Source organism: Aquarana catesbeiana, linkage group LG13, assembly GCF_042186555.1.
Source record: "Aquarana catesbeiana isolate 2022-GZ linkage group LG13, ASM4218655v1, whole genome shotgun sequence".
NCBI classification, from domain to species: Eukaryota; Metazoa; Chordata; class Amphibia; order Anura; family Ranidae; genus Aquarana; species Aquarana catesbeiana.
The window spans coordinates 6,376,046-6,389,468 of record NC_133336.1 but is presented as its reverse complement, the minus strand read 5'-3'; positions in this window follow the sequence as shown (position 1 = coordinate 6,389,468).

The following is a 13,423-nucleotide window of genomic DNA, read 5'->3' as shown; positions in this document are numbered from 1 at the left end:
CCTGTAGGGAATATCGTTCAATTTTGAGGCCCTCTCCCCATACACGTAGCGTGGTAAGCATAGATGGTGTCAATGAATATGGAGCACGAGGGCCCCGAAAGATCAAAAATTTCAGCGCCTCTAGGGATCCCAGCACTGCTGCTTCTACCTGAGTAGCGGAATTTGAGGTATCTGGGTTAAGCCACCAGGTCGTAGTTACTAGCTGAGAAGCCAAGTAATATTTATGGAAATCTGGACATGCCAGGCCACCTTGGGAGGTCGGGCGTACCAATGTCGCCCAGCTATACCTAGGGGGCTTTGATCTCCATATGAATGCTGAGAAAATACGATGTAGCCTTGCAAAGAAAGATTTAGGGATCCACTGGGGAGAGTGTCGAAATAAATATGTGAATTTAGGTAATACATTCATTTTTATTAAATTTATGCATTCTAACAATGAAAGGGGTAATGACTCCCATGCCTTCAGCCGTTGTTGAGTCTCCTGGATCACAGGTGTTAAATTTAGGGATATATAGTCTGAAACCTGTCTGGAAACCACCACCCCTAGATATTTAAAATGCTCCACCCATCTTAGGGGGTATCCGTATCGGCAGTAGCACGAGCTGCAAAGTCTATAGGAAATAGAAGTGACTTTTCCCAGTTTACTTTAAGGCCTGTGACTGCGGAGAAAGAATTGAGGACCTGTAGGGCCCCCTTAAGTGATGGTCCTGCGTCATTAAGAAAGAGGAGTAGGTCGTCCGCATACAAGGCGACCCTTTCCTCCAGCCAGCCAACACGCAATCCCTTAACATGAAGGGAAGTACAGAGAGCCTCTGCCAGCGGTTCCATCGCTATGGCAAACAGGGCTGGAGAGAGGGGGCAGCCCTGTCGAGTACCCCTTGACAGAGAAAAAGACTGTGATAAGCTACCTCCCAACTTGATAGCTGAGGTGGGGTTTTGATAAATTATCTGTATCCATTTAATAAAGATCAGGGGGAACCCCATCCTTCTAAGGACCTCCCAAAGAAAAGGCCATTCGATAGTATTGAAGGCCTTTTCAATATCTAAGGAGGCCACCACCCTAGTACCTTCATTCTTTTACAAAGGGTTTTATTGATAATCATAGCAATTTCATAGTTTACCAGTGTGGATAATGCATCATGAATAAACATAACATAAAGTTTAGCATCTTATAAATAAAATAAGTATGCTAGTAAATCAAAGAAATACAAAACAATAAGAATATAACAGAGGGTGAAAACAGTTTTGAGAGGGAGGTTAAAGAAGAGCTTGGGGCAGAGATTAGTTGAGAAGGGAGGAGTAAAGAATAGGGGGAAAGGAGAGAAGAGGAAGAAAGGGGGAAGGGTGGGTCCTCGCGGTGGGGAGCAAAAGTGCATTAAATCCGAAGAAGGGTGGAATCAAATCTGGTGGGTTTAGTATATTTGACTCATGGCCTCCATACCTTCAGGAACTTATCATGAGTACAGAGGCGGGTGGAGACAAAGAGGTGCTGGCACTAGCAAAGAGTAGATGGGTGACAGTCAGGAGGGGTAGAGGGGGAAGTGCCAGGGAGGCCGATCCAGGACTGGAGCATCCCAATAAGTACGCTACTTTGAGTGACATTGGTGAAACCAGTCAGGGACCAGCACTGCTGGAGCTGAGGGACTCTCCTAGCTGCCGGGGGAAGAACTCCTCCAGTGAGAGTGGGGGGGCAGCAAAGGGAAAGGAAAGACAGATTCTGGTGGTAGGGGACTCAATTCTTAGAAGGACAGAGAGGGCAATCTGTAACCAAGACCTGAAGCGCCGAACAGTATGTTGTCTACCGGGCGCTCGGGTTCGGCACATCACGGATCTTGTGGACAGATTACTGGGAGGGGCTGGGGAAGACCCGGCTGTCATGGTGCACGTTGGCACCAATGACAAAGTCAGAGGCAGATGGAGTGTCCTAAAGAACGATTTTAGGGACTTAGGAGCTAAATTGAGGAAAAGGACCTCCAAGGTAGTATTCTCAGGAATACTACCGGTACATCGAGCCACACCAGAAAGGAAGAGGGAGATTAGGGAAGTAAACAAGTGGCTAAAGAGCTGGTGTAGTAAGGAGGGGTTTGGGTTCCTGGAGGACTGGGCCGACTTCTCAGTTGGTAACCGGTACTATAGAAGGGACGGACTGCACCTAAATGAGGAGGGTGCAGATCTGCTGGGAAGGAAGATGGCCAAAAAGTTAGAGGGGTTTTTAAACTAGGCGATGGGGGGGAGGGTCCAGAGGCAGAGATAGCCAGCGTGGAAGATATTCCAGAGGGTAGTATTGGGGGCATTAGTGATAGGTTAACCAAAGCACAAAAACACAAGGTGAGTATAGTAGCAAGTCCTAGTTGCAATCTCGAAACACCCAATGCGAAGACAATATGCGACCGGTCTAAACTATGTGGCATGTTCACCAATGCCAGGAGCATGGCGGACAAGATGGGTGAACTAGAGATACTGTTGTACGAGGAGGATTTGGATTTTGTGGGAATTTCAGAGACCTGGTTCAACAGCTCTCATGATTGGCTGGCAAACATTCAAGGGTATACCCTTTACCGCAAAGATAGAGAGGGTAAAAAAGGGGGAGGGGTATGCCTATATATCAAGAATAATGTACAAGTGAATGTGAGAGATGACATCACTGAGGGAGCTAGAGAGGAGGTGGAATCCTTATGGGTAGGGCTCCAAAGGGATAAAGCTAAGGGGAAAATAAAACTGGGAGTATGCTATAGGCCCCCAAACCTAAGGGAGGAAGTGGAGACGGATCTCCTATCACAAATTGGAGTAGCAGCAAGGATGGGAAGTGTTATCATAATGGGGGATTTTAATTATCCAGACATAGATTGGGCGGAGGTAACCGCGCATTCATTTAAGGCTCGCCAGTTCCTTAATGTCTTGCAGGACAATTTTATGGGTCAGATGGTAGACGCACCAACTAGAAATAAAACATTACTGGATCTACTGATTACCAGCAATACAGACCTGATCACGGATGTGGAAATGCGGGGCAATTTAGGTAACAGCGATCACAGGTCAATTAGTTTCAGTATAAATCACACAAATAGGAAACATAAAGGGAATACAAAGACACTGAATTTCAAAAGAGCCAACTTCCCTAAACTACAAACCTTGCTAAAAGGCATAAACTGGGATAAAATATTAGAAACAAAGAATACGGAGGAGAGATGGGTTTGCTTTAAGAGCATATTAAATAAGGGCATTAGCCAATGTATCCCATTGGGTAATAAATTTAAAAGAGCAAACAAAAGTCCTGGATGGCTTAACTCCAATGTAAAAATGCATATAAAAGCAAAGGAGAAGGCCTTCAAAAAATACAAGGTTGAGGGATCATCCTCAGCATTCAGACTTTATAAAGAATGCAACGGGATATGTAAAGGTGCAATTAGGACAGCTAAGATAGAACATGAAAGACACATAGCGGAGGAGAGCAAAAAAAATCCCAAGAAATTCTTTAAGTATGTAAACAGTAAAAAAGGGAGGACAGACCATATTGGCCTCATAAAGAATGAGGAAGGACATCTGGTTACAAAGGATGGGGAGATGGCGAAGGTATTGAATTTATTCTTCTCCTCAGTCTTCACGAGTGAATCGGGGGGCTTCAGTAACCAAAACTGCAGTGTTTATCCTCATGACACAACACAGGAAGCACCTCCATGGTTAACAGAGGACGGAATTAAAATTAGACTTGAAAAACTTAACATTAATAAATCACCGGGACCAGATGACTTGCATCCGAGGGTACTTAGGGAACTCAGTCAAGTGATTGCCAGACCGTTGTTCCTAATTTTTACAGATAGTCTACTGACTGGAATGGTACCAGCTGATTGGAGAAAAGCCAATGTAGCACCTATATTTAAAAAGGGCCCAAAATACATCCCTGGGAATTACAGACCAGTTAGCCTAACATCGATAGTATGTAAACTCTTGGAGGGGATGATAAGGGACTATATACAGGATTTTAGTAATACGAACGATATCATTAGCAGTAATCAGCATGGATTCATGAAGAATCATTCTTGCCAAACCAATCTATTAACCTTCTATGAGGAGGTGAGTTGCCATCTAGATAAAGGAAGGCCTGTAGACGTGGTGTATCTGGATTTTGCAAAAGCATTTGACACAGTTCCCCATAAACGTTTACTGTACAAAATAAGGTCTGTTGGCATGGACCATAGGGTGAGTACATGGATTGAAAACTGGCTACAAGGGCGAGTTCAGAGGGTGGTGATAAATGGGGAGTACTCAGAATGGTCAGGGGTGGGTAGTGGGGTTCCCCAAGGTTCTGTGCTGGGACCAATCCTATTTAATTTGTTCATAAACGATCTGGAGGATGGGATAAACAGTTCAATCTCTGTATTTGCAGACGATACTAAGCTAAGCAGGGCAATAATTTCTCCGCAGGACGTGGAAACCTTGCAAAAAGACCTGAACAAATTAATGGGGTGGGCGACTACATGGCAAATGAGGTTCAATGTAGAAAAATGTAAAATAATGCATTTGGGTGGCAAAAATATGAATGCAATCTATACACTGGGGGGAGAACCTCTGGGGGAATCTAGGATGGAAAAGAACCTGGGGGTCCTAGTAGATGATAGGCTCAGCAATGGCAGGCAATGCCAAGCTGCTGCTAACAAAGCAAACAGAATATTGGCATGCATTAAAAGGGGGATCAACTCCAGAGATAAAACGATAATTCTCCCGCTCTACAAGACTCTGGTCCGGCCGCACCTAGAGTATGCGGTCCAGTTCTGGGCACCAGTCCTCAGGAAGGATGTACTGGAAATGGAGCGAGTACAAAGAAGGGCAACAAAGCTAATAAAGGGTCTGGAGGATATTAGTTATGAGGAAAGGTTGCGAGCACTGAACTTATTCTCTCTGGAGAAGAGACGCTTGAGAGGGGATATGATTTCAATTTACAAATACCGGACTGGTGACCCCTCAATAGGGATAAAACTTTTTCGCAGAAGAGAGTTTACCAAGACTCATGGCCACTCATTAAAATGAGAAGAAAAGAGGTTTAATCTTAAACTACGTAGAGGGTTCTTTACTGTAAGAGCGGCAAGGATGTGGAATTCCCTTCCACAGGCGGTGGTCTCAGCGGGGAGCATTGATAGCTTCAAGAAACTATTATATAAGCACCTGAATGACCACAACATACAGGGATATACAATGCAATACTGACACATAATCACACACATAGGTTGGACTTGATGGGCTTGTGTCTTTTTTCAACCTCACCTACTATGTAACTATGTAACTAAGTAACTATGAGTGTCCGAAAGGACAGCAGTCAGCTTTTCATTAACCATTATATCGTCTATGCGATTCTTAACCACCTCAAAACTTAGTGTCTGTGTCTTCCATGCCCTAGCTATCGTTAGTTTGGTTGCAGTAAAGAGATGCCGAGCCAGCTGGCGCTCCAGGCGAAGCAGCTCCGCAATTGGGTTGCAGAGAAGTGCCTCGAACGGATCCTTTTTGAGGTCAGCATGGAGTATGTTTTGGAGGAGGGAGTAAACTCTAATCCATAACCTGCGTACCCTCGGACAGGTCCACCAGATGTACGCCATTGTGCCCTCCTGGGAGCACCCTCGGAAGCACAAGGGAGAGTAGGCTGGAATGAACAGGGCCAGTCTAGCAGGCGTGTAGTACCACCTGTAAAGTATCTTATAGGCATTTTCTAAAAAGATGACATTCTTTGAGCATTTGGATATCGCTAAAGTCATGACCTGCCAATCCTCCGGATCAAGCTGTTTTCCTAGTTCCCTTTCCCATTGAAGGTGACAGAGCCGTGTCAGTGGTTTTTTAGAGATAATAATAGAGGAATAGATCAGTGATATTAAACCCGAGGTTTGGGGTCTTGCTCTGCAGAAGTTCTCGAAGGGGGTCAAAATATAAGGGGTCGGTTGAGATTTTATAAGCCCCTGGAGAAAGTGACGAATCTGTAGGTAGCTGTAGTGTTCGCGTAACGAGATATCGTGAGAGGAGCGTAGAGCCTCAAATGATATTATCCTGGTGGGGGTGAAAAAAGAGTGAATGTCCGTGAATCCGTTTGTCTTCCACCAGGAGAATTGCTGGGGATTTTCGCAGCCTGGTGGGAATAATGGGCACTGGAGAAGTTGAAGTAGGGGTAGTTGAGGAGAAATCAGGCCGGCCGAATACTTTACAGAGTCCCACATGCGAAGGGAATGGGCCAGACATGGCCCCGTCACGAGAGGGCGATGTGTGGGAGGGAGCCAGGGCAATGAGGAGATGGGTGTTGGGTGTGGATCCACTAGGTCCATAGTGGCCCATAGCGGCATTTGGTGTTGTGCATGGAGTTGGGATAACGGGGCTATGTTTGCAGCTATATAGTAGGCTTGTAGGTTAGGGACTGAAAGTCCACCATTGATTCTGCGGGCATAAAGTATTTGCTTATTGATACTGGGGCGGGTAGAACCCCAGACAAATTTCAGGATTTTTGCGCTGATGTATTCGTAGGATATGCGGCGGGATCGGGACCGGTAGGACTCTAAAGAAGTAGAGTAATTTCGGGAGGTATGTCATACGAATAGCCACGCTCCTACCGAACCAGGATAATGGGAGATGAGTCCAGGAGGACAACATGTCCATCAGCTTCTTAAGTATAGGAGGAAAGTTTGCCTTATAGAGTCCCGTGTAGGTTGGGGTGAGCCGGATCCCCAGGTAGGGTAATGAGGTCAGCCATTGGAACGTGAAGGTGTTTTTCAAGGTTATCAAGTCTGAGGGCCGAAGATTAATTGACATGGCTTTTGATTTGGTGGGGATAACGGACAAGCCAGAAAGGGAGGCAAAAGAGTCTAGTAAAGAGAACAGGTTAGGTAGGGTGATTCTAGGGTTTGTTAGGGTTAGGAGAATATCATCAGCGAACAGTGATATCTTACGGGGTGTCCCTGCTATCTCAACACCAGTTATGTCTGGGTGGGATCGGATCGCCTCTGCCAACGGTTCCATGGCCAAAATAAATAGGAGTGGGGAGAGTGGGCAGCCTTGCCGAGTCCCCCTCCTGATGGAAAATGGAACTGATTCGAAACCATAGTAATTGACCTTAGCCTAGTACCTTCATTCAAATGCTTTGCATGTATATTAGTGAACAAACGTCTCAAATTTACATCGGTTGACCTGTTGGCCATGAAGCCAGTTTGATCAATGTCTACAACAGATGGTAATAGTGGCTGTAGTCTGATGGTAAGTAATTTAGTCAAAATTTTAAAATCTGTATTAAGTAGGGCAATTGGCCTATAGGAGGCACACAATGAAGGATCTTTTAGATCTTTATGAATTAGTATAAAATGGGCATGGCTCATAGAAGTTAGAAGGGCTCCATCTGTCAGGCATTGAGAATAAAGTTGTGCTAGCTTGGGAGCTAATATATTCCCATGTGTCTTATAAAACTCTATGGGGAGGCCATCCGGACCCGGAGACTTCCCCCGCGGAAATGATTAGATTGCTCTCAGTACCTCTTCCGAGGTTTTTGGCCCCACCAGAGATTCTCTTTCTTTATCTGAAAGCCAGCCCAATGCCAATGGCTCTAGCCAGGATGCCAAATCCTTGCGCTGAAAGTCAGAAGGCAACACAGAGGTATAAAGAGGACTATAATATTGACAAAAGACCTCTAGTATATCTGGTAATAAAAAAACTGATGCACCTGAGACAGACACCACATTGGGAATTACTGTTGGAGGATAATCCAGCTGTGCCAACATCGCTAGAAGACAACCATTACGGTCCCCCTGTTCAAAGAACATTTGTTTATTCCGATGTACTGTTGTTACTGTATTAAAGTATTTGGAATCGTGTTGCTTTAGCAAATCAATAAGGCAAGAGGCACACAACACCTCTCCCCGGTGGCCTAATGAGTTTGGTAGCTACACAGTCTTTTGGAAGGTATTACCAGAGTGCTTTTCCAGGCCAGAGTTACGCGGTACCTCTCCTCGACGGCCTAGCACATGGCAATAAGCATACTACTGCTCCCAGCCAGTCCATAACTGCAAACGATGCATTCCCCGGTCACAGCATTCTGCCCTGTGCTCAACAATCTTCCTCCTGCTTCTTCCACACTAACCTCCAATGTGCAAGTTCTGTGTTCCCCGGTCACAGAACTCTATTCTATTCTCGACAGTTCTCTTTTGGTTTCCTCCTCACTGACCTTCTCCAAAGTGCAAGTCCTGTGTTCCCCGGTCACAGCAGCTTGACACCAATTCCATTGTAAAAGGTCTTTATCCAGGAATCCATCCTAGCGGCTCCTCCCTCCCTCCTCCGCGCTCGGCGCTTTCCCCAAGTGGGGACGCCCTGCGGCAGCTACCGATGACTCCATTCTCTCCTTTCTGCTTCCTCAGAACTCCTCCCTAGTAGCATGTGACCCCAGCTTATATGGGAGGCCTGCCCCCTGCCAACACCAAATGGGAATTGGTCAGAGCTCCATACGTGAGCTGCCTGCCACTCAAACTTCAGGTCCAACCTCTGTTCCAGAACAATCTTCCTGAAAGAAGGGGAGGCGCCTCTGAGTCAGAGTACAGGTGATCACACCCACTACTGCACTAAACACTCCCAGTCCCAAATCAAAACAACCAGACCCAGCCTAAAGCACAGTCCTGACTAAATTTGCCTATACTGAAAGCTTTAAACCCAGAAAAATCCTATTCTAGCACCTACCTAATGGTAGAGGGTGCTACACTAGGTTTAGCCATTTTGAGTATCTGGTCATGCCATTTGGGCTGTGTATTGCCCCAGCAACTTTCCAACACTTGGTGAACGTCATCTTTTGGGATTTTTTTGACCTCTTCCGGATAGCGTACTTAGATGACAGCCTTGTATTTTCACCTTCTTTTGAGGCACATCACATCCATATGTGAAGAGTCCTTTTTTGCCTCCAAGCCCATAAACTCTACGCCAAGTTTGAAAAATGTGAGTTTGAGAAAGATACCATACAATTCCTTGGCCTCATTATTTCCACTTCTGGCATATCCATGGACCCCAGAAGGTAACTGCAGTTCTTGAATGGCCAGTACCCTCGGACCATAAGAGCGTCCAGAGATTTGTGGGATTTGCCAATTTTTATAGAAGATTCATCAAAGGCTTCTCGTCAATAATTTCACCTATCACACAACTCACCAAGCAAAACAGCCATTTTCTGTGGTCCCCCTCAGCACAATCAGCTTTCTACAAACTCAAGAAGCAATTCACCTCTGCCCCAGTCCTTTGTCATCACGACCCAGCCCTGCCTTTCGTGTTGGAGAGTGATGCTTAAAAGATTGCGGTTGGGGCAGTCCTTTCTCAGCGCCACAAAACCACAGCCATGTTGCATCCTGTTGCCTTCTTTTCCAGGAAGTTGTCCCCAGCCGAAAGGAACTACTATGTAGGGGACCGGGAACTCCTTGCTATTAAACTGGCCCTGGAAGAATGGCAATATTTATTGGAAGGAGCCTCGCACCCTATATTTATCTACACTGATCATAGGGATTTGGAAAACCTTCGTACAGCTAAACATCTCAGTTCTAGACAAGCCAGATGGGCTCTCTTCTTCACCCGATTTCAAATGCATATCACATAGTGTCCTGGATCCAAGAATTGTAAACCTGATGCTCTAATTGTAAACCTGATGCTCCGCATGTATCCCACATCAGATAACTCCCCAAGAACGGACGCGATACTCCCTACCTATAATTTCTTCCTACTTACGGATGACCTCTTGTCCAGAATTAAACTGGCCTCCTCTCTAGACCAACTGCCCTCAGGAGAACATCTGCAAGAAAAGGACGGATTTTTCTTCCATGATCATGCTGTGCTTGTGCCCCTTCAACAGAGAGTTCCTGTGCTCAAACTCTGCCATGACAAAAAGTTAGCAGGGCATTTCAGGGTGACCAAAACCACCAATCTGTTTTTGCAAACCTTTTGGTGGCCTACCCTCAAGACAGATTGCCACGCTTACGTCAATTCCTGCTCGGTATGCAATCACAGCAAAACGGAAAAGAATAAATCATGGGGTTTTCTAAGCCCCCTGCCTGTTCCCTCCAGACCCTGAGAACAGATCAGCATGGATTACATAATGAAGCTACCACTCTCTGGTGGGATTACATTCATATTTGTTGTTGTGATGCCCGAGGGGTCAGCATCCTGGTCCAAAAGACACTACCGTTTAGGCTGATTGAGGTTAAAACAGATAAAGAAGGGAGATTTGTTGTTATACATGCTAATATATTTGATAAGAATGTGGTACTAGTTGGGCTTTATGTTCCTCCGCCAGCATCTGGCAGGGTCCTTCACGAGATCATGCAAATAGCGGTGCAATTTGATACCGCATTGGTATACCTCATGGGGGACTTTAACATGGTTCCACTGGTGGAACTTGATCGGCTGCAATCCTCGGCTCGGGACACCCCGGACCTCAGGCAGTGGGCGGAAACTTTTGCCCTCACTGACGTCTGGAGGCACTTGTACCCGACACTGAAAGTTTTCACTTGCCATTCAGCCTCACACAAAACGCTATCTAGAATTGATCTTGTCTATGCTTCAGGCCCTGCATTACAATATGTACATGACCTGTCTGTGCTTCCATGGGGAATTTCAGATCACGCACCATTGTGCTTGACACTGACGCTGTCTGTTCCACCAGGGACTCGCCTGTGGCGTTTGTCCAGATTTTGGGCTAATGATGAGAGACTGTTGGAACCCCTAACGGCCTCTATCTGCAATTTCTGGACAGACAATGCTGAATCAGCTGCCCCTCCTGTTGTATGGGACTCATTCAAAGCTTGGATACGAGGGGAGTATGGGCATAGTATCACTCGGCTCAAGCGTGACTCTACTCGCTCCATAGATGAGCTGGAGGCACTGGCAGGCAGGTTGGAGGCTGAATACGTTTCTGCTCCTGGGGAGGACCGGTATAGGGCGTGGAAAAAGGCCCTGCGTGACCTATCCACCACTAGGATGGCCCAGACAGACAAGGCTTTGTTATACTCCGCTCAACGCGTGTTCGAGCATGGTGGAAAAAATGGGAAGCTTCTTGCGTGGCTGGCTAAGGGAAACATACCTTCAACCCCCATAGGCTCCATTAGAGACAATACTGACCAGATCCTTACTGCCCCTGCTAATATTAATAACCGTTTCCGAGAATACTTTCAGGAGGTTTACTCCTCTAGAGATGTTGCATCGGACTCATCCATGTCCTCTTTTTTTGACTCCCTGTCTATCCCTGTGTTGTCTGAGGAAGCAAGGGAGGGGCTGGAGGCTGACATCACACTTGAGGAGATACAGGTTGCCATGGGACATCTCAAGGGAGGAAGGCCCCAGGTGCAGATGGGTTACCATCTGAATTTTACTCCAATTTTTCTGAACTACTGGCCCCTAAGTTGACTTCACTGCTTTCTAAATTTGCAAATATGCCAGCCCTACCTGACTCAATGAATGAGGCGGTTATTGTACTGGTTCCTAAACCAGGAAAAGACCCTCTTGATTGTGCATCGTACAGGCCCATCTCATTGCTAAATGTTGATGCCAAGATCTTTGCTAAGGTCTTGGCCACCCGACTATCCCATGTAATAGAAGACCTAGTGGGTATAGACCAGACGGGATTTATGCCAGGCAAGGGCACAGATATTAATATTAGGCGCCTATTCCTTAACTTAGCAACATCGCATGACAACACGGGGTCCAGGGTTATTGCCTCTTTAGATGCCGAGAAGGCTTTCGACTCTGTTGAGTGGAAGTTTTTATGGGAAACCTTGCGTAGATTCGGATTCGGTCCTAAATTTATTCACGGAGTACGATTGCTGTACCGATCCCCCCGGGCACGGGTTCGCACCAACAATTGGGTCTCAGACTCCTTTGATCTGTTTCGTGGTACGAGGCAGGGATGCCCGCTCTCCCCCAGCCTGTTCGCCCTGGCGCTGGAGCCTCTGGCAATTGCCATTAGGAGTGCTCCGGACGTTCTGGGCCTGCGGGTGGGTATGATGGAAGAGCTCCTCTCCCTCTATGCCGACGACGCATTATTGTACCTTAATGATGCTGGACCCTCTCTTCAAGCTGCCCTGCGTATTTTTGACAGTTTTGGTGGTCTCTCGGGAGTTAAGATAAATTGGACCAAATCAGTCCTATTTTTTATAGATGATGAGGTTAACTCTGGACCCCTCTCCTCCCCACTACAAAGGGTTGGGGAATTTAAATATCTTGGAGTTGTGATCACTAGGAATCTCTCTGATTTTATTGTAAAAAACCTGACCCCTGTCCTGAACACCCTACGTTCGAAATGTGCTGCCTGGGAGAATCTTCCTCTGAATCTTCTGGGTCGCATTAGTCTCCTTAAAATGATGATACTGCCCAAATTTAACTATCTGTTTAGGAACTGCCCGGTCTGGGTCCCCGCCTCGTTTTTTAGGGAGATTGACCGTATAGTGGGTTCCTTTATTTGGTCGGGGAGAAACCCTAGGTTGGCACGTACTACGTTATGTTTACCTGCAGATTTGGGCGGACTTGCCCTCCCAGATTTCCAGTTATATTTTTGGGCAGCCATGTTGGTGACGGTACACTGGTGGTTCCAGGGTTCTAGATCCAATGTGGCAACCTTATCAGATCCACCCTGTCTTCCATGCCTCCCTCCTGAAGCCCGTGGCCCCGAACCCCTTTGGGGAACGTGGGGCCTGCCCTCCACCTCCACCTCCCTCTATGCCGTAGAAGGGCAGCGGATGCCAATTTCTGGTACAGTGGAGGGGTTACGGCCTTAAAGAGAATTCCTGGGAACCCGAGTCGCATATCCATGCTCCAGATATTCTCCGGCGGTTCTTTCAGCGAGCTTCATCCCGGATGGGCGTCCAGAGGCCGCCCCTTTAGGGGGTCTCTGCAAGAGTCCAGGGCTTACTACGCATGCACCAATAGCGCGTTGCCACAAGAAGAAATCCGTGCCAGCTGAGCATGCGCCAAAGACGCTTCAGTGCGCCAACCGCACCTGCACAGAAGACCTCATGGAAAAAGGCAGAAAAATGCCCAGGAGGTGCACAGGAAGTGACCTCAACCTGATGGAAAAAGGCGGGAAAATGCCCAGAAAGGCGCACAGGAAGTGACCTCAAACTTCCCTATATAAGCCCAGCCCAGACACTGCCAAATTGCTGGATTATCTTCAGTCCCCCCTTGTTCCTGTGCTAGTGTGTGATCTTTCTGAACTTGTGACCTGGAAACCTTTTTGACTACTCTTGATTGCTGCTTGCCATTGACCTCGGATTTGTACCTTGACCATTCTACTTCTTTGCCCCTTTTGTACTCAGCTGCCAGATTGGAACTGACCCCAGCTTGGATCTCGACCTTTCTTCTTCTGGTCAACCCTTTTATACTTCGTTGCCAAACTGGACTTGACCTCGGCTTGGATCTCGGACTAAGGCTTGCATGGTGC